Raw genomic sequence first — 22679 nt, forward strand, 5'->3', positions numbered from 1 at the left:
CTGTATATCGGGTTTGAGATACCCATGAGATACCCAAGTGACAAAGAGTTGTCATATGGGTGTGACTTAAGGGACTGCATCTGTGCTGGTGATATCAGTTTGGAAGCCATTCATTCATAGATATTATTTAAAACTTTGGGAAGGTATGAGATCATTGAGAAAAAACGTTTTGGCCTAAGAAAACAGAACCTGTGGTTGAGTCTACAGTGCCCACAGTTGGAGGTTCTGAGGTGACAAGTAGCCAGCAAGAAATTGAGAAACAGCAATGTGAGAGGCAGGAGGGGGAGAAGAGAATAATACAGTGTCTGAGAATCCAAGAGAAGGCGGGCCCCCAGAAAGAGAGCAATTACTTTTATTATTATTAAGTTGTTACAGTATGAGAGAGAGATACATATATTTTGTATATATAAAGTATGAGATATATTTTATATATATATATATATATACAGTATGATATATATATATATATTTCATTGCTTTAAAATGTATAAATGACATGGAGTATGTCTTCTAAATTCTTGCAAGCTTATATTATTTACATTGCTCCCCCCCCAAAAAAATATTTCTTTTTTTATGTACTCTTTGAAAAAGATTGGAGATTGGCTTATGTTGAGGGCTGCTTTTGTTCCAAGGTCTATGATAAATGTTCACCTCGGAAATAAGAGGTGCATTTAAAATCCTTGCTCAGTCACTTCTGTGCTCACCCTGGAGGTTTTCAGAAGTTGGTGCTCTCAGGTGGGACAGCTTCAGTGACGGCCACAGGGATTTTAGATTTTCTGGCACTGCGGTGCTTCTGGCTCACTCTTCATCAGCTTCGCTCCAAGTCATCTCTGAACTTGAGCTAGTAACCCTTAGCTGTATATAAATTCAGACTATCTTCAACCCATTAGCTGGCAAGAGTGTGGGTTTGGATCACGGAAAAACTAGCTGTTCCACAGAGATAAAAGAACTTGAGTCAGGGGTGCCATTAGCATGGCGGTCAGCCATCTGTTTTCATTGAGTGCCCAGGGCCCTTGATAGAAGGCTAGTGGTTCAGCATAACCAAAGTGGCCTTTACCTATTGGGCAGCCGGCCGGAGGAGCTTAAAATCTGTACTCCAGATTCAACTACATGTGCTAAAGAATGTTTTCTTAAGCATCGTGTACCACGTGCCATCTCTGTCTTTGAACTTCCTCTGGCATCATTGTCATATCAGCTTTAATGATGCTTTAATGCAAATTTATGTGTTTGTTGCAGCAATATGTGAGTACTTCTCTACAAAAGCCCTGCACATTGTAGGCTTTTCAAGTTCTAAGCTTTTACGTTAGGAGTAACAGTGGGTAAGGCTCAGAGCTTGTCGTGATATGGCGTACATATGCTGTGGCAACCCTCACAGTGCTGAGGGCTCAGCTCTGGGCAAGAGCCGCCCGTCCACACTCCCACTTCAGAGTTGACAGCCAGTTTGGGTTTCCTTGGACAATGAAGAGAAAGGTGGAGAAAGTTTAGAAGAGGATACATGCAAGAAAGTCACAAAGTTTAAGAAGAGTTGAGATTTGCTTTAAACAAACTGAAATATTTTAGGTTTCTAAAAAATGTCTTTAAAACCCTTTTTTCTATTTATAAAAGCTGTGTGTATTTATTGTAGACAATTTGGAAAATGCAAGAAAGTATAAAAATCATCTATATTCTTATCCATCTCTCAGAGTTAATTAACTACTTAACATTTGGGGTTTTGTCTAAATATGTATATTTATGTATCTACATCTATAATATTTATTGCATGTATGTATACATGAATTTGCACACAAATTAATGTACACACATGCATTTGTGTATGTGTGTGTAAGTATGGGATCTGGGATGTAATTTTATCTAGGTCACTTTCTTTCCATGCTACTTTGAGGTTTTGACATTTTAATAAATGTCTTTTTCCCCCAGATGCTTGATTTTAATGAACATAAAAATACTCCATTTTATGAATGTGCAATAGTTACCTTCCTCTAAATGAATATTTTGGCTGCTTCCAGTTTTTTATTCTTATAAATAATGTTGTGGTGAACAGTATTACACAAAATTCTTTTTGATCAACTCTAATTAGTTTCGCAACTGAAATTGGGAAGTTGTTCTTCAGGACGCTGGCCTTCTATTGTCCTGTATTTGTATTGTTAGGCTGTTCATTGTTGTCTGAGGCCCTAAGAGTCAGAGTTTGGGTCCACAGGAAATGCTCTTTAATGCATGCTGCAAGTGACATTTAATAAGCATTGAGAATGTGTTATGCAAGCACCAGAATAACTTGGCGTGTACCTAAGTACATCTCAAGTGTGTTCTCTCTAGGCAAAACAATAGTTAGTCCTGTTAAACTTCCAGGAACGTTGTACCCAGTGACGTCGTGGTGACCTGGAGACATTAGTGAGGTACACGAAGGAGGAACTGGTGGTATAAGAAGCTGCGAAGCTGTTGACACGTCACACTGTGTTCCTGCTTTTCCAGACATTGTGGACTGGACTCTGGCACAGAAGGCTCTGGCTACTACATAACTCTGTAATCCTGCTACCCAGGCCCTGTTAATTTTCAGATCTCTAACAACGGATACAGTACTAAGTGGTGTATGTAATAAACACTGGACCTCAGGGTAAAAGTCTGGGTTTTGCTTACCTCTACCAGGTGCTTCTTGGAGCAAACACTCTGTAGGGCTCAACTTCCTTTTCTATAAAATGGTAATAATAGAACTTGCCCCTGCAGCCTGTAGTGAATGATTAAATTTGGCAGTATTTGCAGTGTTATAAAGTGCCAAACAGTGTGAGATTTTAACAAACTACTAAAGCATTGTTGTAACCAGTCTGAATTCATGATGTGGTTAAAATAACAGGACACCATAGTGTGTAAACTCGAAGCAAATTAGAGCACAGGCTTGTTGGAGTCTCCAAGTGGGTTGCTGTCAGTGGGATGTGGCATCATCCTGTGACAGTCTCTGCTGGGACACGTTTGCAGTAGTCTGTGATATCTTCATCTTGACACACCAGCCTTTGGAAGTCCCTCAGCTGGAGCACTTACATGGGCTTAGAGCTGATTTGGGAAATAAACAGTGTGTTTAAAAAAGTTCACTCCAGCGCATCAGAACCACAACAATTCCAGAGGGGCTGCCTCAGGCACAGGGAGTAGGAAGGGTGATTTGGGAGTGGGGTTCATAGCCCTCTAGTCCACCTTTGCTTCAACCAGAGAAACATCAACTTTTGTCACAGTTTAGGCTACAGAGTAATTTTTTTGCCTGAGCTAAAGGTAAAGATGAGAGCCAGTTCTGGAGCCCTGCTTACTGGTCACTGCCTCTTGCCTCTTTCCCAGTGAGGCCTGGGAACCTGGCTCCGAAGGTGCCCTCTGGAGGGAGCAGGAGGGACCTCGAATGTCCCCAGAGTGCGCCCTGTTTCACTCTTCTTTTTGGGCCCAGAACACAGTGTCTAGATTAGTGGTTTTCATTTACATTTCTTCTGTCCTACTCTGTCAAAGAACTTGGGTCCACCACATGCCTGAAAAGAGGGTGGGGGAGAGCTCACTTTTCCAGAAAGAAACCCATGGGCTAACATGTATTTAGTTGTTATAGCTATCATTTAGGGTGTGTTTTAAGGATAGAGAAAAAATTCCAGATTAGTTTACGAATGAACTACGATGCTGTAATACTTTAAAAGAGTAACTGGTAGTCAGGAGCTGACAGGGAAATAGTACACTGACAGGTCCCCACACTGCTGTGTCAGGCCAAGGATGGTCAGCAGGAGGTGGCACCTCCCCAGTAACCAAGGGAGAATATGTTCATCCTTTTCCTTAGATCTGAAAAAGTTATATTTTAGGCTAATATTTTAAAAGTTTTATGGTGGTCTGCTATCGATCACCTGTAACTTTGAACAATTCTCTTTCATTTTCTGTTCTGTTAGAGGAGATAGTATTACATACATTTTTCTAACATTCTTTTTTAATATTTCTTCTAAGGCTACATAACTCGATATTTCTAGCCCTTTTGTTCGAAATGATTCTTTTTCCCTGTGTTCTCAGGATTGATTCATACTGGCCTTGCGTTCTTCATTGGCGGCCTGCTTTTTAGTATTCTAGATCTGATGAAAGATGACCTCTCAGCTTCTAAAATGATAAGGAAAAAGTTAGTGTGGGTCAGCAGTTTGGGCGCTACTGACATAAGAAGGAGGGCGGAGTGTGCCCGAGTGATTCACAAGCATATTCTAGATACGGTCACTGTTTTTCATTTTGTTATCATCTGCGGACGGATGTTCTGTTTGGAAGGACTTCTGATGGGAAGACTGGCTGTCCTGGGTCTCCTAGGCACACTTGGAAGGCCATCTCCTTCAAAATGTGTCTATTAAAGTAGTAATACATCTCCTTGTGTGGTGAGCATGTCTATACACTGGAGCATTTAGTCCTAGAAGCCCCTCTTTGCACATGTGGGAATGTACTGGAACACGGTAGTAGTTACCAGAGGGACCAGTCAGTCATTAAAGGTGTGAATTTAGCTTTGAAGGTTTTGAGAGCAGGAGTGTGTGCTGTGTGCGCATGAGAGTGAGAGAGAGATACTCAGGCAAAGAATATATAGAACATGCCCCACTTCGGTGTTTAGAGATGCAAATCCTCTTATTATTTTTATTCATTGAAATTGAGATATAATCGACATATAACTGTGTGTACAGTTTAAGGTATACAGCTGTTGGTTTGATGTGATTATATATTGCAATATGATTGCCACTGTGGCATTAGCTAATACCTTTACCATAGTATGTAATTACCATTTCTTTTGGTGGTGAGAATGATCAAGATCTAGTGTGAAGTTTACAGTGCAGTGTTATTGACTGTAATCTCTATGCTGAGCATTAGATCCCTGGGACTGTTTTCCTACTAGTTCCAAGTTGGTACACTTAAACATCTCCCCAATTCTCTCAACCCCAGACCCTGGTAATCACTGTTCTGCTCTCTGTTTCTCAAAGTTCAGTGTTTTTACATTCTACATATAGTAACATCATACTTTCTCTGTCTTTCTCTGTCTGACTTCTTTACTTAGCATAATGTTCTCAAGATCCCTCCATGTTGTTGCAAATGGCAGAATGCAAATCATTTTAAATAGGCCAGATGCAGGAAAAAGCAGCCAGTTCTTCAGTGGGTAAAAAGCCACCTTCCTTGTGGGATCAGTAATTTGGTTTGGGAATGGGCACATTCTGGCATCCTCAAAATTGAAAGAAAAAAAAAGTGAGCTGGTTCACATTTGGTACTTTTGTGCCATTATGTCAGTAGGAAATGTGAGTTTTCAAGCCTATCACTCGTCACTTCATTTGACAGTTTTGGTTTTCGGAAAAGAAAGGCCAAATCCAAACTTTTCTCTCCTCACAGAGACCCAGGCAGACTCTTAATGTCAAGAGATGTATGTACCTCCCCAACAACAAATTTCATTGAAGTGTAGCATGCTGTCTGCTTTGTCAGTAGTTCTGTGAAGCTCTTTTATTTCATTCCTCCTCTTCTTATTGTTGACATAAGTGATGGAGGTTCATGTCCTCTGGTGATGAGAGGCTTTAGCCATTTCTGTCGTGAATATGTGGCTATCTAACCTGACTCCTACTTACCATTTTGTTTCCTGAGCTGGTCTTTATCAGCACGATAGAAATGACAATAACTAAATGTAAGTCAGTGACATTAACATACCTCAGAGTGATGGGTTTACTTAGGGGTTGTGTGTTTGTTAGCTAATTATTGTTTTAATTGAAATACTTGTAGCATTCTGCAGTAATATGGGATATTGAGAATATATGAATGATTGGTTGTATTCTTATGAAGAATTACTCCATATACAACATAATATCTCATGACTCAAAAACAGTCAGCTCAGCCTGACCAGTGTGGCTCAGTGGGTGGGGCATTGACCCACAAAGCGGAAGGTTGCCAGTTGGATTCCTGGTCAGGGCACATGCCTGGGCTGCAGATTCAGTCCCAATCAAGGCGCATACAAGAGGTAACTGATTGATGTTTCTCTCTCACATCCATGTTTCTCTCCCTCTCTTTCCCCCTCTCTTTCTTCCTCCCATTCTCCCTCCCGTTCTCCTTCCCTTCCCTTCTCCCTAAAAAATAAATCAAAATTAAAACAAAAACAAAAACAGTCAACTCATGGCTAGGCCTCAGAAATAGTGTGTGGCAGACAGCCTGAGGGGCAGAAGACATCTTCAGTATTGAATACCCTGGCAGATGAGACTCAGCATTTGCGCCCATGGCGAGAAAATCTGGCAGTCACCTTGCACCATAGCAAAGCTGATTTTTGAGCTGACCAGAGACTTCCATTGCCCTTCGAACAGCCTTATCTTTCTTAATCAGACTTGAAAATCTCTACTTTCTGTTATTAAACATTCATGCCAAGTAAATTGGGGGTTCTTTAATTTATAACAATGTATCTTTTTGGTGGGGGACCAGATAAATGGAACAAAAGTAATCATTAAGGATAATAGTAATGAAGGTTTTCTTAAGTTGGAAGAAAAATTGAGTTACAAAAAAAACCCACAAATAAAACTCTGCCCTAGATATGGTTTTGTGACTTTTAAATTTGTATATGATGAATGAAAAATATCTGAATAAGTATCTGAACAGAAAAAAATGATTGCTTATGAAGGAATAAAATTCATGCTGGTCTCAGACTTGTCTTCCACAAATAATGGTGTTGAGACCAAAGAACTGTATTTGCTCAGCTCTTATATATATTGTATGTATTCATGCATTATTATATATTTGAGATCACACAAAAAATATACTTTCCATGTATTTTTGATGACTAAGAGTTAAATTGAAATAAATAATTGAGAAGATGGTGTCTAAAAGTACTATGACGAGCACTAGTTGAAAAATGAAAGTTTGAAGTATTCTTTAAGTATAATAGCATAAATAATGACTTACTAGTAACAATACAGCCCTACAACTCCACTTGAATGAGATGAGAGATGGAAATGTGGCAGAAGTACGCATGTGCTAAGTACCTTGACTTTGGGGAGCAGGTCAAGATATAAGAGTTACACTGGCCCTGGCTGGTATAGCTCAGTGGACTGAGCATGAGCCTGACAACCAAAGGGTTGCTGGTTCGATTCCCAGTCAGGGCACATGCCTGGGTTGCAGGCCAGGTCCCCAGTGGAGGGGTGCACAAGAGACAACCACACGTTGCTGTTTCTGTCCCTCTCTTTCTCCTCCCCTTTCTCTCTCCTAAAATAAATAAAATCTTTAAAAAAAAAGTTATACTGTATTCCTTTTGAATTTATTAATTAGTAAAATATACATTCAAGTATGTTTTAAAATTATCTAAAGGTTATACCTTACTACCATGAAAAGCAGTGATTTTCTTGTATGTCACAGGCAAAATTATTTATATACCACAGAGTATGAAAACTACCAGCCCACTTTTCTTTGAAATATCAATGTTATAATTTAATAGGTAAGAGGTCTGGTATTGTAATCTATAGAAAACAACTTGACTTTTAAAATAAATGCATATGTTTTGATGTATTAAAAATCAAACAAATATAAAAAGATTTAATAGAACAGTATAAGAATTATTTACTGGAGACTGTTGAGGTTTATCCCAAGAATACTGATTGGTTTAATATTATAAATACTATTAATACATCATAGCAATAGGTCAAATGTTCATCTGCATAGATGTGGAAAGTGTATATTATAAAATTAAACATCCATTTCTGTTAAAAATTCTTTGGAAAATAGGAATGAATGGAGAACTCCATAATATAATAAGACATACGTAATTTAAACTAATGGCCAATATCTTGAGCGAAACACTAGAGGCATTCCATTAAAATCTCTTCCCATTAATATTTGACTTTGTTCTAGAGATGCCTTGTAGTCAAGTAGCACATAGAACGGAAACAAAATCTGTAACTCAAAGGTGGTAAAATTTGTTATTTTCAGAGGATATAAATAACCTAGAATATCCCAGAGAGTTAAGTATACACATATTAAAATTAGTGAAAGCATTCATTAAGTAGACAAGATGAATATATAGAAATTAATATTATTATATATTGCCAACTGTCACCAGTTAGAAATGATAAAGGAGTCAATTTATTACAGAATTTCACTTTCCCCCCCTTACCCTCTCTCTGCCTCACCCCACCAACAAAAATGGGGCACAAGATAACACGCCTTTGAAGGAACCGAAGATAGACTTTAAGGAGTCTTGCTTGCTGTGAAGAAACAACAAACCTCTACTTGAGAGCTAAGCTGTTTCTGGATAATGGGAAGACGTGTCATGTTCATTTGAGGAAGGCTGAATGTTATTTCTCCAAACTAAATTACAGCTAGTTCTAGCTGTGTGTGCGCATGTGGGCTGTTTCCTTCATTGCAGGCACCACGTTCGTTCTGTCTGGTTTACGCAGAGGGGTGATTTATTAAAGTCTATGAGGCAGCACAGAATTTTCAGGAGGGCCAGAGCATTGCCGGCCACACAGCCTGGGGAAGGTCCCAGGCCACACCGTGGCACTGTGCCAAAGCGAGTCCTGGCTACTACTGTCCCTGGACCCTGGACTCCAGAAACTCTGACACTGCTGGCCTCCCGGAGAGATGCCTCCGCCACTGCTTTTGCCACAAAATTGATTCCTTTGGCACATACTTCCTTATGTTGCCCTTTTTTCAGCCCAAGTTCAGTTCAGAGTTAATTGTCAGAGACTCGCCTACACTATAATTGCAGGAAAAGCTGAAAAAGAGGGTGGTGGCCTCAACCTTGGAGAGGCAGGTCTCATAATATGGGAAATTCCTCCTATATAGGTTGGCTGCTCAGAAGATATTGGGTGACCATAAAGATGACAAATGCTTACCATGGTAACTTGACAGAGACCCTAGCATCTACCAGGAAGACTAAGTAGATACAATTGGCCAAGTAAATTCCATGAGTTAGACCTGACCACCTGAAATTAGCACACATCATCTTGTGATAGCAATGCCAGCAGTTATTCACATGGGGAAGAAATTGACAGCGGTTGATGGTGAGGTAAGGGGGAAACTTCACACACTACCAACAAAGTAATAGTTTCATCTGGAAATGGTACTGGGAAAATTGGCTAGCTAAATGAAAATACACAAGGGAAGTTATATTCATACTGTATATTAAAATGATTTTCACATGGATTTTAAATTACCTGTAAAAATTAAACCCTAAAAAGTAAAATTAATATCTAGTTGAATATTTAATATGTCTAAAAATGGGAAATAATTTCTGAGCATGAAAAAGTAGATGAAATTACTAAGAAAAAGATTGATAATATGAGCACACTAAGAGTTTAAAATTCTGTAATTTAAAAATGCTATAAACAAAATTAAGACACTAACAAATGACTGAGAAAATATCTGCAATAAATGTGATGGGCAGAAGTTTAATACTGTTAAGTCATAAGTAGTTCTTTCTTTTTTTTTTTTGAGTAACCTCAAATTCTAGTCTTCCTCCTTCTTGTGTTCAGTCATCCTTTCTTTTAAAGTCTTTTTTTTTTATAAATTCTGATTTTTTAAAATTATTTATTTTTAGAGAGGGAAGGGAGGGAGAAAGAGAGAGAGAGAGAGAGAGAGAGAGAGAGAGAGAGAGAAACATCAATGTGAGGTTGCTGGGGGCCGTGACCTGCAACCCAGGCATGTACCCTGACTGGGATTCAGACCTGCAATGCTTTGGCTCACAGCCCGAGCTCAATCCACTGAGCTACGCCAGCCAGGGCTAGTAGTTCTTTTTTTAATGAATGTAAAGAAGTTCTAATGCCTCACTGAATGAATACGCAAGGGACAAGTACAGACAGCTCCCCAAAAGAAGTAGAAATGGCAAGTAAACAAATGAAAAGTTTAATCTCTCACTGGTCAAATAGATGCAAATCACAATAATGAAATACCAGTTTTCACCTGACTTGCAAATATTAAAAGCACACCTGGTAATAATAATTTTTGGTGATGGTATAGTGAGATGAGTATTCTAAGTACATTATTGTAAATTGACAATCTTTTTAGTAAGCATGGTGATACTTTATAGCAAAACCCTAAAAGTAGTTTGCTTTACTTCAGCCATTATTTGTACTTTGTAAAATATAATTTAAGGAAATAATCAGAAAGGACTCAGAAATATGTATTTCAGGATATTAAATGCAGCATTGTTTGTAATAGTACAAAATTGGAAACAACCTAAACCTTAAATAGGAGAGTGATGGTTAAGTTTTAATCCATCTGTATAATGAGTAATTTGTAGCCATTAAAAAACCATCACATCAAAAACAAATGTAATAGCATAGGAAAATTACCATTACAGCCTCAATATAAAGAGCAGGATACAAAACCTGAATATGGTTCATGATCCTATTTAATAGTGTGGTGTGCCTGGCTGGTGTGTCTGAGTGGATTGAGTGCTAGCCTGTGAATCGAAGGGTCACCGTTTTGATTCCCAGTCAGGACACATGCCTGGGTTGCAGGCCAAGTCTCCAGTAGGGGGCGTGCAAGAGGCAACCACACATTGATGTTTCTCTCCCTTTCTTTCTCTCTAAAACTAAATGAATGAATAAAATATATTTTTTAATTTATTTATTTTTAGAGAGGGAAGGGGGGAGCGAGAGAGAGAGAAAGAAAAAGAGAGAGAGAGGAGAGGGAAACATCAATGTGTGGTTGCTGGGGGTCATAGCCTGCATGGCCTGCAACCCAGGCATGTGCCCTGGCTGGGAATTGAACCTCCGATGCTTTGGTTCGCAGCCCACGCTCAATCCACTGAACTACACCAGCCAGGGCTGAATAAAATATTTTTTTAAAAAGTTTTGTGTGTATGTACATGTACACACTATCACAAAGTAGACTAAAGGAAAACACCACAATGTTGCATTAGCAATGTTGCAAATGTTGCATTAGCAGTATTACCAAGTTCATTTTTATAGTGTAATGTATTTTCTAAGTCCTTCACCATGAGTGCGTGTTAGCTTTAGAATTAGGTTTTGAAGTTATTTCAAAAGTGAGCAGTACCTTGTCTCTGGATTTTAAACATTACACCAGCAAAATCCTGTGTGCACAATGCTGCCACCTTCACCACCTGCCTCCAATTTAAAGCAATTAAACAGCTTTATGTTTAGCATTTTCCAAAGTTAGTTGCAGTACCACAGTCACCCTCAGTCTCATGTATCCTTTGTCAGCTGCATGGTGGGGGATGGGGGCACTGTGCTGCTGCCTTCAATCTAGGGTCACCTAGGAAAGCAGGAGTCTGCCACAGGGTGGTGGGGTTCTGGGGGAGACTGGAGTGTTATGACATCTATTGCTCAATAAAAATCTTTTTGACTTTTTGTTCTGAATAATTGGTGTTGGAAAACATTATAAAACTGTTTAGTAGAATGTTTGTGTTTATTTTTCTGGCAGGTTAAAAACATGTTAGTTAAAAATGTCCTAAGTAAAAGTGGTCTGTGCTAAGACTCCAAATTGTAAAGCATCTGTCTTATAGGGGAAACATCAGCATTTTGCTTTGCTGTGGCTTCATTTCATAAAATGTAAAATCTGGCCGTGACGCCCGTATGCCAAGGCTGCAGGGTCAATTTTTGGTGAGGACAGTACAGGAAACAACCAATGCATGCATCAACAAGTGGAACCGTGCCTGGCCCTGGCTGGGTGGCTAGATTGATTGGAGAGTCATCCTGTACACCAAAAGGTTGCAGGTTTGATCCCAGCTCAGGGCACACACCTTTGTTGTGGGTTTGGTCGCTGGTGAGGTGCACGTGGGAAGCAACCAATCGATGTTTCTCTCTTGCATTGCTGTTTCTCTCTTTTGCTCTCTCTCCCTCCCTCCCTCCCTCCCTCCTTTCCTCTCTCTAAAATCAATAAACATATCTTGGGTGAGTATTTAAAAACATAAATGGAACAATAAATCGATGTTTCTCTCTGTCCTTCTCTCCCCCTTCCTCTCTCTCTCTAATATCAATAAATAAAAAATAAAATGTGAAAACTAAGCCCTCACTGAGGCATTATTTTGTTTATTTTCCACTTGACAGTACATTTTTAATATTAGGTTTTTAAATCATTGTATGAAATGATGGCCTATTACAACATTTGAAATTTCTCACTTTTAAAATTATCACTGGATTAAATGAATAACCAAATGTAGGTATCGGGCTTCACTAGCTTCGTTTTATGTCCCAGTAAAACAGCCAGCAATTCCTACTTCAGTGCCCTTGGAAACTGCTTCAGGTCCTGCCTTGGCCAAGGTTCGTTGGTGACGTAGTCAGGAGTGACTCTGTCCTGCTGCCCACGAATGACAGACACGTGTCTGTCACGCTCCAGTAGCCCAGCCCGATGAGTGCTTGGTGTTCACCCTGAGCGCCCCACGGGATCTGATACCAAGAAACATTTCCTGCTTCCTGAAAATTGCTCTTCCCTTGCTTCTTCCGACACTTTCTTCCACATTTCTGGCCTCTTTACTGGCTCCTTTTTGTTTCCTCACCCATTTTAACTCTGAGGGTCCCTTGGGTTACATCCTTTGTGACCCTTTCATTTGTGACAAGCACTCTCTGAGCAAGGTCTTCTGCTTCGTGCATGTGCTGAGTGTTCCCACAGCTTTCTCCTGGGCCTGGACATTTCCCCTGAGCACACAGATGCTGGCTTCTGTGTACTGGAGCTCTTCCATCTGAATACGTCCCAGCGGCACCTGTTACCCAGCACCAGCTTTAGTTCTGTTAGAAAGCTGGTAACAACTCAGCTATTAGTGACATTATCCACCTGTTCACCCAGGCTAGCAACCTAGGCCTCGTACCCTGTTGCACCCTGCCTGTTAAATCGTACTTTCCTTTGGTGGTGTCTCATGCCTGGCTCCTGTCCCCCACCTCCAGTCCAGGGCTTTTGCAGTAGAATGAGAACAGGGTCCCCGCTCTGGGCATCATGCTGTCACTGCCTGTGCCACCTCTGTCAAAGCTCCCTCCTACACTGAAGCTGTTTGTTTTTAAAGACATGAACTGAATTATGTCTTTTTTTTAATAGGGAGATTGAGCTTTTATTTTTCAAATGTTACTATATTTTATTGATTATGCTATTACAATTCTCCCCTTTTTTCTCCCCTTTATTCCCCTGTGCCCTGTACCCACCTACCACCAGCATCCCCCATCTTAGTTCGTGTCCATGGGTCGTACATATGAGTTCTTTGGCTTCTCCATTTCCCATATTGTTCCTAACCTCCCCCTGACTGTTTTGTACCTACCATTTATGCTTCTTATTCCCTGTACCTTTTCCCCCCATCCTCCCCCGTAAGTATGTGTTTTAACCAAGGATGGGCGGTCTGTGGTTTGTCATGACACGCATGAGCATGCCGGTCCCCAGAGTGTGGTCCCCAGACCACAGCAGCACCAGGAGCCTGGTGGGAGATATAAGCTCTCAGGCTCCCAGACCTATCAGTTAAATATCAGGCGGTGCCCAGTGATCTGTGGTCTAACAGATTCTCAAGGTGATTCTGCTGCACTCTACAGTTTGTGAATTACTGCAGGCTCTAAAGCCTGGCTGCACATTAGAATCACTGGTGGAGAAAAAAAAAAAAAAAAAAAAAAACCCAACTCAGATCCCAGACCAATTAAATGAGAAACTTCAAGTGTCTAGCCTGGCATCAGTATATAGCTTTTTAAAAGTTCCCCAGGGGGATTTGATACATAGTAAATGGTAGAGAACAACTTAATCTGTAAAATTCACTTTCTTTAGCAGAATCTAAAGCAGCATTTCTCAGACTTGAATGTATGTGGGAATCACCTGGAAGGCTTTAAAAATGACGCCTGCCCCCCACCTCCACCTGCGTTCTAATTTAATTAAACTGAAGTGTGACTTGACCATTGGGGTTTTTATTTTTTTATGTTCTATCGACTATTGCATTATAGTGTGACACACTACTACAAGTTTGTACCCAGTCCTTTCAATCATAGCCATTCTAACAGGTGTGAAGTGATATCTCATTGTGGTTTTGATTAAAATTTCCCAGATAATTAATTATGTCAAGCATCTTTTCATCTACCTGTTGGCTATGTATATGTCTTCTTTGAAAAAAATCTGTTAAAATTCTTTGCTGCCCTGGCTGGTGTGGGCCAGTGGATTGAGCACCAGCCTGCAAACCAAAGGGTCACCAGTTCAATTCCCAGTCAGGGCACACACCTGGGTAGCCGGCCAGGTCCCCAGTACAGGGCGTGTGAGAGACAACTACACATTGATGTTTCTTTCCCTCCCATTCCCTCCCTCTAAAGACAAATAAGTAAATAATCTTAAAAAATATTTTATATAAAAAATAAAATAAAATTTTTTGCCCATTTTTAATTGTTAATTTTTTTCTATTGAGTTGTATGAGTTCCTTATATATTTTGGATATTAACCCTTTATCAGATATGTGGTTTGCACTTATTTTCTCCCACTTGGCAGGTTGCCATTTAGCTTTGCTAACTGTGTGATGTAGCTCCACTTGTTTATTTTTGCTTTAGGCGCTTGTGATTTGGTGTCATATCCAAAAAATCATTCCCAAGACCAGTGTCGAGAAGATTTTTCCCGTTTTTTTTTTTTTTTCTGGTAGTTTTACATTGTCAGGCCTTAGATTTAAGTAAGATAAACATTTGTCAAATTATTTAATATGCCAAAATATGTACCTGTTATATACTTAATGTTTCATTCTGAGGGCCTTTAAGACCCTGTGTTGCTTTTTGAGAGAGTAATCACAACTTTTTAGCCATCCCCGAATACATCCCAACATATCTGAAGGGTTCAGCACATTGTAATGACTAACTGTGGCTCCTTAAGGTGGTGATTCTATAAAGGTCGGTATTTGGCGTGCAGAATCTCAGGATAGCATGTGGTTTGAAACAGGCTTTCTTCACTCAACCACCCATTGATCATGGAGCATTCTATGCTGAAGGTACTATGGTTACAGGTACAGAAGAACCTAAATAGAATAAGTCCCCAAATGGACATGTCCCTGTTATGGGTGAGGGCAAACTATATTTTCTCCAAAGAGGAATGACTAAAAAAATTAAAATGATTTTATATTTGCTTCTAGTAATCACATGTTAAACTGAAGCCCCACGCCTTGATTTTTAACTGTCATAATAATTATAAGTGTTTTAATATTACATGGACCAAGTAACAGGCATTCTGCCAATGAAAGAAAATGAAAGCATCAGATGTGCAATTTTAAGTCAAATGCCTCATTCATTTACTGTTAGGTATTGAATAAAATAAAAACTGGTGTTTCAGCTTTGAACAATCAACTGATTAAAATTGATAGTAAACATATAAAAAAGATCATGATTTAGGAATGTTTTCTTTCCTGTGTTTCCTTTTATAGAGACGTTTACTCTCAACCCAGGAACATGGGAATGATACCCAACTTAGGTTGGGGATGTTCCTGATTTAGAGGGAGGGAGAAATTATGGAAATAATTGAGTTTAGAGGAGAGTTGCTATGTGACTTGGGTAGGGTACGTGTAATACCTTACTTGATTGAGCTAAGAGGGCACCTGTGGGCAGGTGGGCGTTCCAGAGTGTTGACAGGGTAAGGAGGTGTTTGTTTGGGTTAATAGGGAAGAGATCTGAGGCCTTCACTCTGTTTTGAGAATACTTGAAAGTCAGAGTGAAGCGAATGTACAAAAGGAGCATTGAACTAGTGTACCTGAGACAAGGAAGAGGGAAGTTGAGTTATAAAAGAAAATAGGGAAGTAAGAGAAAAAAATCCAAGACTTCTTAGTTAAGAGCTGTAAGGGCAAGTCGAAGTTTTGGAATTGATTTACAGCGTACTGGGAAATTCTGAGGCCACAGCTCTCAAAGCTGGCAGCATGTTGGAATCACTTCATTTAAAAGCGGGTGGAGTAGCGGCTGGCCATCAGCTAAGGAGATGGAAGAGGAAAGTAGGAGAAAAACAGAGAGGAGAAAGAGTCCCAGGACCATTCCAAAGATTTATATGTTGTTTTGGAAACAAGGTCAGAGTTCGGGCTTGTTAGATATTTGCCACATTACATACTATTTTATTATGAAGCAATATAATTTAGTGTCTTTGATTCTTTTAAGTCTGAACATATTTCTGGCTAGAAACTGAAAAATGATGAACAATTTAAAAGGAAAAATATACATATATTGCTTATTTCAGGTTGAATTCCTCTATACTAGAGAGGTCAAAGGAACATTTAGCATTCATTGAATGAGACTGCTTTAAATTCAGTATTTATTTTTTTTAACTAAGAGGACCTGAAAGGAAAAGGTTAATAATAGAGAATACCTTTAGATTGCATTATATGTAAGTTATATGGATGTGCAGCATTTCATTTAAACATTCCCTCTCTGGCTGGAAATTACTCAGCACTTGAAACAAACAATCTGAGAAGAACCAATTTCCTGATAGCATCCACCCCTCTTCTAGGTAAAAAGGGAAATTCCTTGTATCTAATTATGTTAAAAAATTGAAATCTCTTCATGTAAGACAGAAAAAATAACATTTATTCCTCAGGTTGTATTCTTTAACTCAGTCTTTTATCTGGGTTTGGAGACTAATTAATTATCTAAGTAATAGAATGTATCGAGTTTCATACAATTTCATACAATTGTATGAAACTGCTATTACAGTGGCTATATTCTTACCTCCCCTTGCTTGACCTTACCAGTGCAACTCAGTAGCTTTAAGCAAAAGCTAAAAGTAATCTCTTCCCTATTGCTGGAAAGATGAATTACTGTAGATGGGAAGAAAACATAACAACTAAAAATCAACTTTCTTCATCACTCCTGACATTCACCAGTCTTTACCCGGGATCACCTTGAGATGTGACACCAATTCAGAGTAATAAGTAGGGTCAACGAAAAGCTAAAACATTCTCAGGAACCCATTATTATAACACATCTCCAAGGGACTGGTGTCAGTGCCACAGCATTTCAAACACGGCATACGGATTCCAGAGGAGCGGCTTCACGACACGGAGAGAGTGGGCATCTATGAGGGTTGTCTGACAGGGCAGTTGGCCTGTTATTGAAACCCTCTTCATGCCCTGCATGTTTTTCACCCTGTAAGCTCACCAGGCATTCCTGAGAAAACATTACATGCACAATTAAGACTCTGTTATAACGCAGTACGTTCTCTATATGGTATTATCACTCAGTTTTTCAGTAAATGATGTTGATACATTTAAGTGCTTTGGTTTAAAAGAAATTTCTTTCCCACATGAATTAGCATTCAGAATTGGTTTCACAAGAGGAGTCTCGAGTTGGTGATGCACAGGTGTGCGTCTGTCTGTAGATTTTTAGCTTTTGGGGTCTTGTTAATCTGTCCTACCAAGTAGTTCAAAGCTCTGTGCATAAAACAAAACTTAATGCATAATTATTAATTAGAAAAACCCATATTTCTAGTTTCTAGTTTACTGTATAACAGGGACTAGGTTAGGCACTGAGAAATCAAAATATGCTTTTTATGTGTCTGTACAGGTAACCAGGATTTATCCCTCACTAGCACTTTAGAATAAGTTAGTGAGAGGAAGAGAAAAATAAGATATAGTATATATGCCACTATATTTCATTCAGTTTTACCTATGGCGACAGGAGACAGAATGATTGAAACTGTCATTACCCAAACTTCAGTATGTACCCTGTGCGGGTTTTCTTCTCTGTAAGCCTCTCCCTAGCAAGGACTACTCTGAGTGTCTGAAACTGATCAATTCAGTTTACTCAATTCAGGCTATTCAATCTATTAGTCACTAAATAATGTGAGCTGAAAAACTGTTACTTGTTCTCAAGTACAATAAAAACTATAACAATTTTTAAATGTTTAATTATATAACATAAATGTGACATAAGAGAACTGCAACTGGCTGTAACATTGTTGTATAGAATTGCACACAATGTGGACTCCGAGCACATTTTAACATACTTGAAATTATTTGAGATGGTGCCTCTCTGTGTAAGTAAGAGTCTAGAGCCTACCCAGATATTCAAGTTTTGCTCTGAATTCTCTCTCACACTCCCAAACCCTATCCTCCCCCAGTCTTCCCCATCTCAATTAATTCACTGTCTACTCATTTGCTTAGTCCTCGAACCTGGAAGTCATTTTTGTCTCCTCTCTTCTCCCATCCTTCCACTAAATCTAATTTTTCGGCAAATCCTACTGGCTCTACAGCCAGAACATACGTGAGATCTGCATCTCTCCAGAGACTGTCGTCTCTCACCTTGTCCGTGCCAGTAGTCTCCTAGCTGCTCCCCCTTCCACTCCTGTCTGCTTAGAGCCCACAGGCCACAGAACAGCTAGAGGGATCTTTTTTTAAATGTACATCAAGTCATACCCTTGCCTTCTGTGTCATGGAGGGAGGATAAGTAAACATTTGTTGAATGCGTCAGTCAGATGGCAGTGAGTAGTGGTGCTGGTTATAGGAGGACCAACACGCGGTAAGGGGATGGGGAAAACCAAAAGAGGTTCAGGGAGCCCAGATTTTCAGAAAGTGTTGGTTCATTGTGAATAGGCCTTGTGAATAAGTCTGTCTTTTTATTTTTAGCTTTTATCAACACCCAGTGTATTGTAGATATCTTTTTTAGTATCTTTTTAAAATTTTTTATCGTTGACGCTGTTACAGATGTCCCCTATACTGAATGCTGTCTTTACTTGAAAATCTGGGCATATAAGCCTCCTTCTTGTCATTGGCCTACTGTGACTCCTTTGCAACTTATCCAGAGACAGTTCCACTGAAGGCCAACCAAGGTTTTTCTGTGTCCACTCAGAGTCTAAACAGCTGTCCAGGTTTAATTAATATTCTGCAATTATCACTGGAGAGGAGCCAGTTTCTGAGACAGCTGTCTAAGTGAAGGGAAGATTTCTAACTCTCTGGCGGCAGCTGGGTCTGGTAGGCAAACTTCTCAGGTGATTCGAACTGTTATTTTGCAAAGTTCACTCAGCCTCAGGTTCCCACAAAAACTGTTCCGTTGCCCCCTTTATCTGCTGGCATTCATCCTGCAGAAGATCCGAGGTTTGATTGTGTGAAGTTAGGGCTGAAGGTTTTTAAGCGGTGTCAGTGCATTGCCGAGATGCGCCTACAAAGCAATAAGAAACACACCACTGACTGTTATGGTTTAAAACATCGCAAATCATTTAGGCAGATCATCAAGTCATAACAACAAGGATTCAAATAGGGGCTTACTTTTCATCCACTAGGAGTTTCAAATGGCAATTATCATTAATTCTTGGATTCCCTCAGTCCTGATAGGAAATCAAGGCAACCAGAAACTATCAATTTGTGAACAGACAGCCATTAAAAGCACATTAATAATCTATAGTGGGTATAGCATATGCCTTTTAAAAAGATTTGCAGCTTGTTTCTCTGTGGTGAAGACACAGGACTTCTCCAACCTAATTACAAAGCAATCAAACAGTTTAATTAATCTGGAAATCACTGTCTTAACAATAACTGCCTCTAAAATGAGGCACCCTGTGCAGTCCCATTAGGTAACGTACCATTTTGATATACTGCTTGTTTATTAGCCTTGCGGATCCCCCCGGGGACCGTGCGGTTAATTACCTACCCAGCGCCTGACCACTGCTCAGGCTCCCTTTACCGGGTCAGAAACGTCAGCGGCAGTGCCGGCAGTGTGTAAAGTGTCCTCGCACTCCAGCCTCCGAGAGTCAGCAAATCCCTGGGAGCAGCAGGATCTGAGTTATGAGCAAGTGCAGCACATATGGGCAGAGAATTAACTGGCACCAGTTTTCATCGGAAAGTCTCTCAGGTATTGCTCTGCAGATGTGGGGATGCATTCCGAGGGCAGTGCTGTGAGGAGTGAAGGTCATGTATAGGACTTCGGTTTCCATCCCTCTTGCTCTCTCGGACTGGGGAAGCTCTGTGCTTGTCCGCAGCAGTCTGGCCCTCATCTCGGAGTCGAGAACGTAGAAGACGTGCTTTATTTATAATTTGATCTGTTCTAAATTAGCAGTTGTTTTGATCAACGTACAACTAGTGTCCCTAAGTCTTCAAAGGCTGAGTACATAATGTAGAAATCAAATTTTTATTTTAAATAAGAACAAAAGACTTCAGAGATTCACTTCTGCCTATCAATTCTGCTAACCATGTCATTTTTCCCAAAGAAAAATTGAGGAACTTTTCGTAATAAATGACGCAAAAATCTGCAGAATACTCATCCACCCTTTTCCTCTGTGATCACCCCCACGGCACTCCTCTCAAAATTCTCTGTCAATGAGAATTCTCATTACCCCCATCTACCCACATTGAAACCTGGGTCATTTGTTGTCCATGATCTTTCTCATCACTTATTTCTAGTTCATCACCAATGATTCTTGGTTTGCTCACCAAATAATTTTTCTATTGGCTTTCCGTGTGTTAATCTGGCTCCTCCTCCTTAGACTTTCCGTTGTTCACCCACCCCGAGCCCTCGTGCCAGGTTAAAGGTTCTGGCATCTGTCTCTTGCCTCCAAACACCTCCCTAGACTTCACACTAGCCAGCCCCAGGAAACCAGGTGGGCACCTCACTGGTTTTACCAGTCTGGACTCGAGGCTTTCCTGGAGTCTGTCTCTCCTGCGTTGCCCTGCTGTGTTTGGATTTTATCTGTCCCTTTCTGAAGTCCTTCTGTTTCTTCTCTTACCTCCACCTTGCTGAGCTGCCCTCGAACTAAGCCATAGTCTCTTGTCCTTAAGAAATTACCAGGTATTCTAGTTCACAACACCCTCATTTTCTCTAATAGCCCAGGACTTGTAAGAGCCTTTGTGATAATGTGTGTGTGTGTTGGTGGGGGGGAGGGTTGTATTTCAGTCTGACCTGAAACAAGAAGGATCTGTGCTTAGTAAGACAGGACAGGTTTCGAGTTGAAGATGTGGGAATTGGGGTTTTATAGCAGTATAGGAGTTCATGAGAAGAAAATGAGGAACATTTTCAATGAATGGTCCTGGAAAGGCAGCGCAAGATGGAAAAGAAGCACAAGATGAAAAGGCAGAAGCTGAAGATCAGAAATGGTTGATGGTAGCCTTGATCTTTTTTTAAAAGCAGAGTTAAATTAACCTCTGTACCTCTATCTCTTAACCTCTCTACCTCTGTATCTCTATCTCTTCCCATTCAATTTCTGAGAGATGGGTCACTACGCATTGTAAGCTGTTACATGGCTTCCTGGGGCCACTCATTGAAGTCTCTGAAAGTGAAAGGGGTTTTAAGTTAATTCCCTGTTTTTTTCCTCCTTCAGAGTCTTACATATATTCAGTAAGCACTCTCTAGTTATTCTGGTTGATCTCATATAGTCTCCAGATACAGAGCTTTCTTTACAAAGAACACAGGGCTGAGAGTCAGTGACACGTTTCATTGGCCTCGTTATTTATTCTAAGTGAATAGGGAGCAGGGATTGTTCTGAAAATGCTTTGGCTTCAAACAGTCATTTTGTTTCTCCTAATAATTTACTGGTAGTTTGCTCTATATGGGGTGTGAGCAAAGTAATCATTTTTTTTCCTTCCAAGTAAAAAACAAAACTCACATGAAAATTTCTGGCAGTAGATTTATTTCCCTCTAAATAACAAAATTTCAGCCATCCTGAAATTCTTGAGACCTTTTAAGGAATATGAAGAGTGATGTATAAGCTAAATTCTGTGTGTGTGTCGGGGGTGGGGAGGACAGCAAAGGGAATGAAGGCTTTTGAGAGGAATTGAAAGCACTTAATTTAGCCATGCAGATAAATGGGCAGAAATAGTTTCAGATTACTGGATGGCAAAAGCAGAATCCATTTCTCTAGGGGCCCCACGAACAACAGATGCGGCGGCATGATCAATTTGATTGCAGCAGGGGGAAAATGCTTCTTGATTCTCTATCCACAAAAAGAGAGAAAAAAAGGGCTTTTCAGTGATTTCCTGTTATGTGGCTTTAATTGTGCTGTCTGTCATAAAGTTAATGGCATCTGTTGAAGACATCACTATAAAATTTGCAACTTTAATTGAAAACTTGCGGTAGAGGTAGAACCAGTCCAGAAGTCCCCCAGGTAAGACTAAACCTACCCTCTTTACTGCCTGTTCTTTTTGTAGAGGTAACACAATGTTCACCTTTACAGCCAGGTACTGACTTTAAAGTGCCATCTTGTGTTTCATACACCTAATGCCAGTGGTCACATCTGTTACAAAATCAGTAATGTGGTAACTGACTTGCTGTTAAGGATTAAAAATATTTTCCTAATTATTTTCTGTGTTTCAAGGTTTAGTCTGTGGCCTTCCTCACTTCCTTATTGAAACCAGCTACAGCCCCATTGGGTCCTGAGCTAATTCTGCCAATCTAATTAAACATGCAGAGGATAGCAGGGTGGTCTGGAGTGTCCCGAACTTCCCCACACCAGCTGCCTGCCAAGCTCTCTCAATGATCAGCAGCTGGTTGAGCATTCTAACAAGCCCCCAAGGAGCTGTTCTCCTTACAGTGAGCAGTCCACACTCTGTTCGCCTCCAAAGTACTTCGGGAGCACACCCTCTGCCTGTCTTTGTGTGACTGCCTGGCCAGTCACAGCCTAGCTGCTTAGGAACAGAGGGATCTGTTGAAGAAAGTATTGGAAGCCCTGACATGGTAGCTTAGTTGGTTAGAGCATCCTCTGGGTATGCCAAGGTTGCGGGTTCAATCTCTGGTTAGGGTACATGCAAGAAGCAACAAGTAAACAGAATGCATAAATAAGTGCGACAACAAAGATCTGTGTGTCTCTCTCTCAACTTA

The 22679-nt window shown here is 40.1% G+C and overlaps 1 protein-coding gene across 1 annotated transcript in view; it reads left to right on the plus strand.

The window, feature by feature from the left end:
* The window catches only part of MAST4 (microtubule associated serine/threonine kinase family member 4), a 532524-nt gene that overhangs the window by 430469 nt on the left and 79376 nt on the right, over positions 1-22679 (plus strand).

This window comes from Phyllostomus discolor, chromosome 3, assembly GCF_004126475.2.
Source record: "Phyllostomus discolor isolate MPI-MPIP mPhyDis1 chromosome 3, mPhyDis1.pri.v3, whole genome shotgun sequence".
Classification (NCBI taxonomy): Eukaryota; Metazoa; Chordata; class Mammalia; order Chiroptera; family Phyllostomidae; genus Phyllostomus; species Phyllostomus discolor.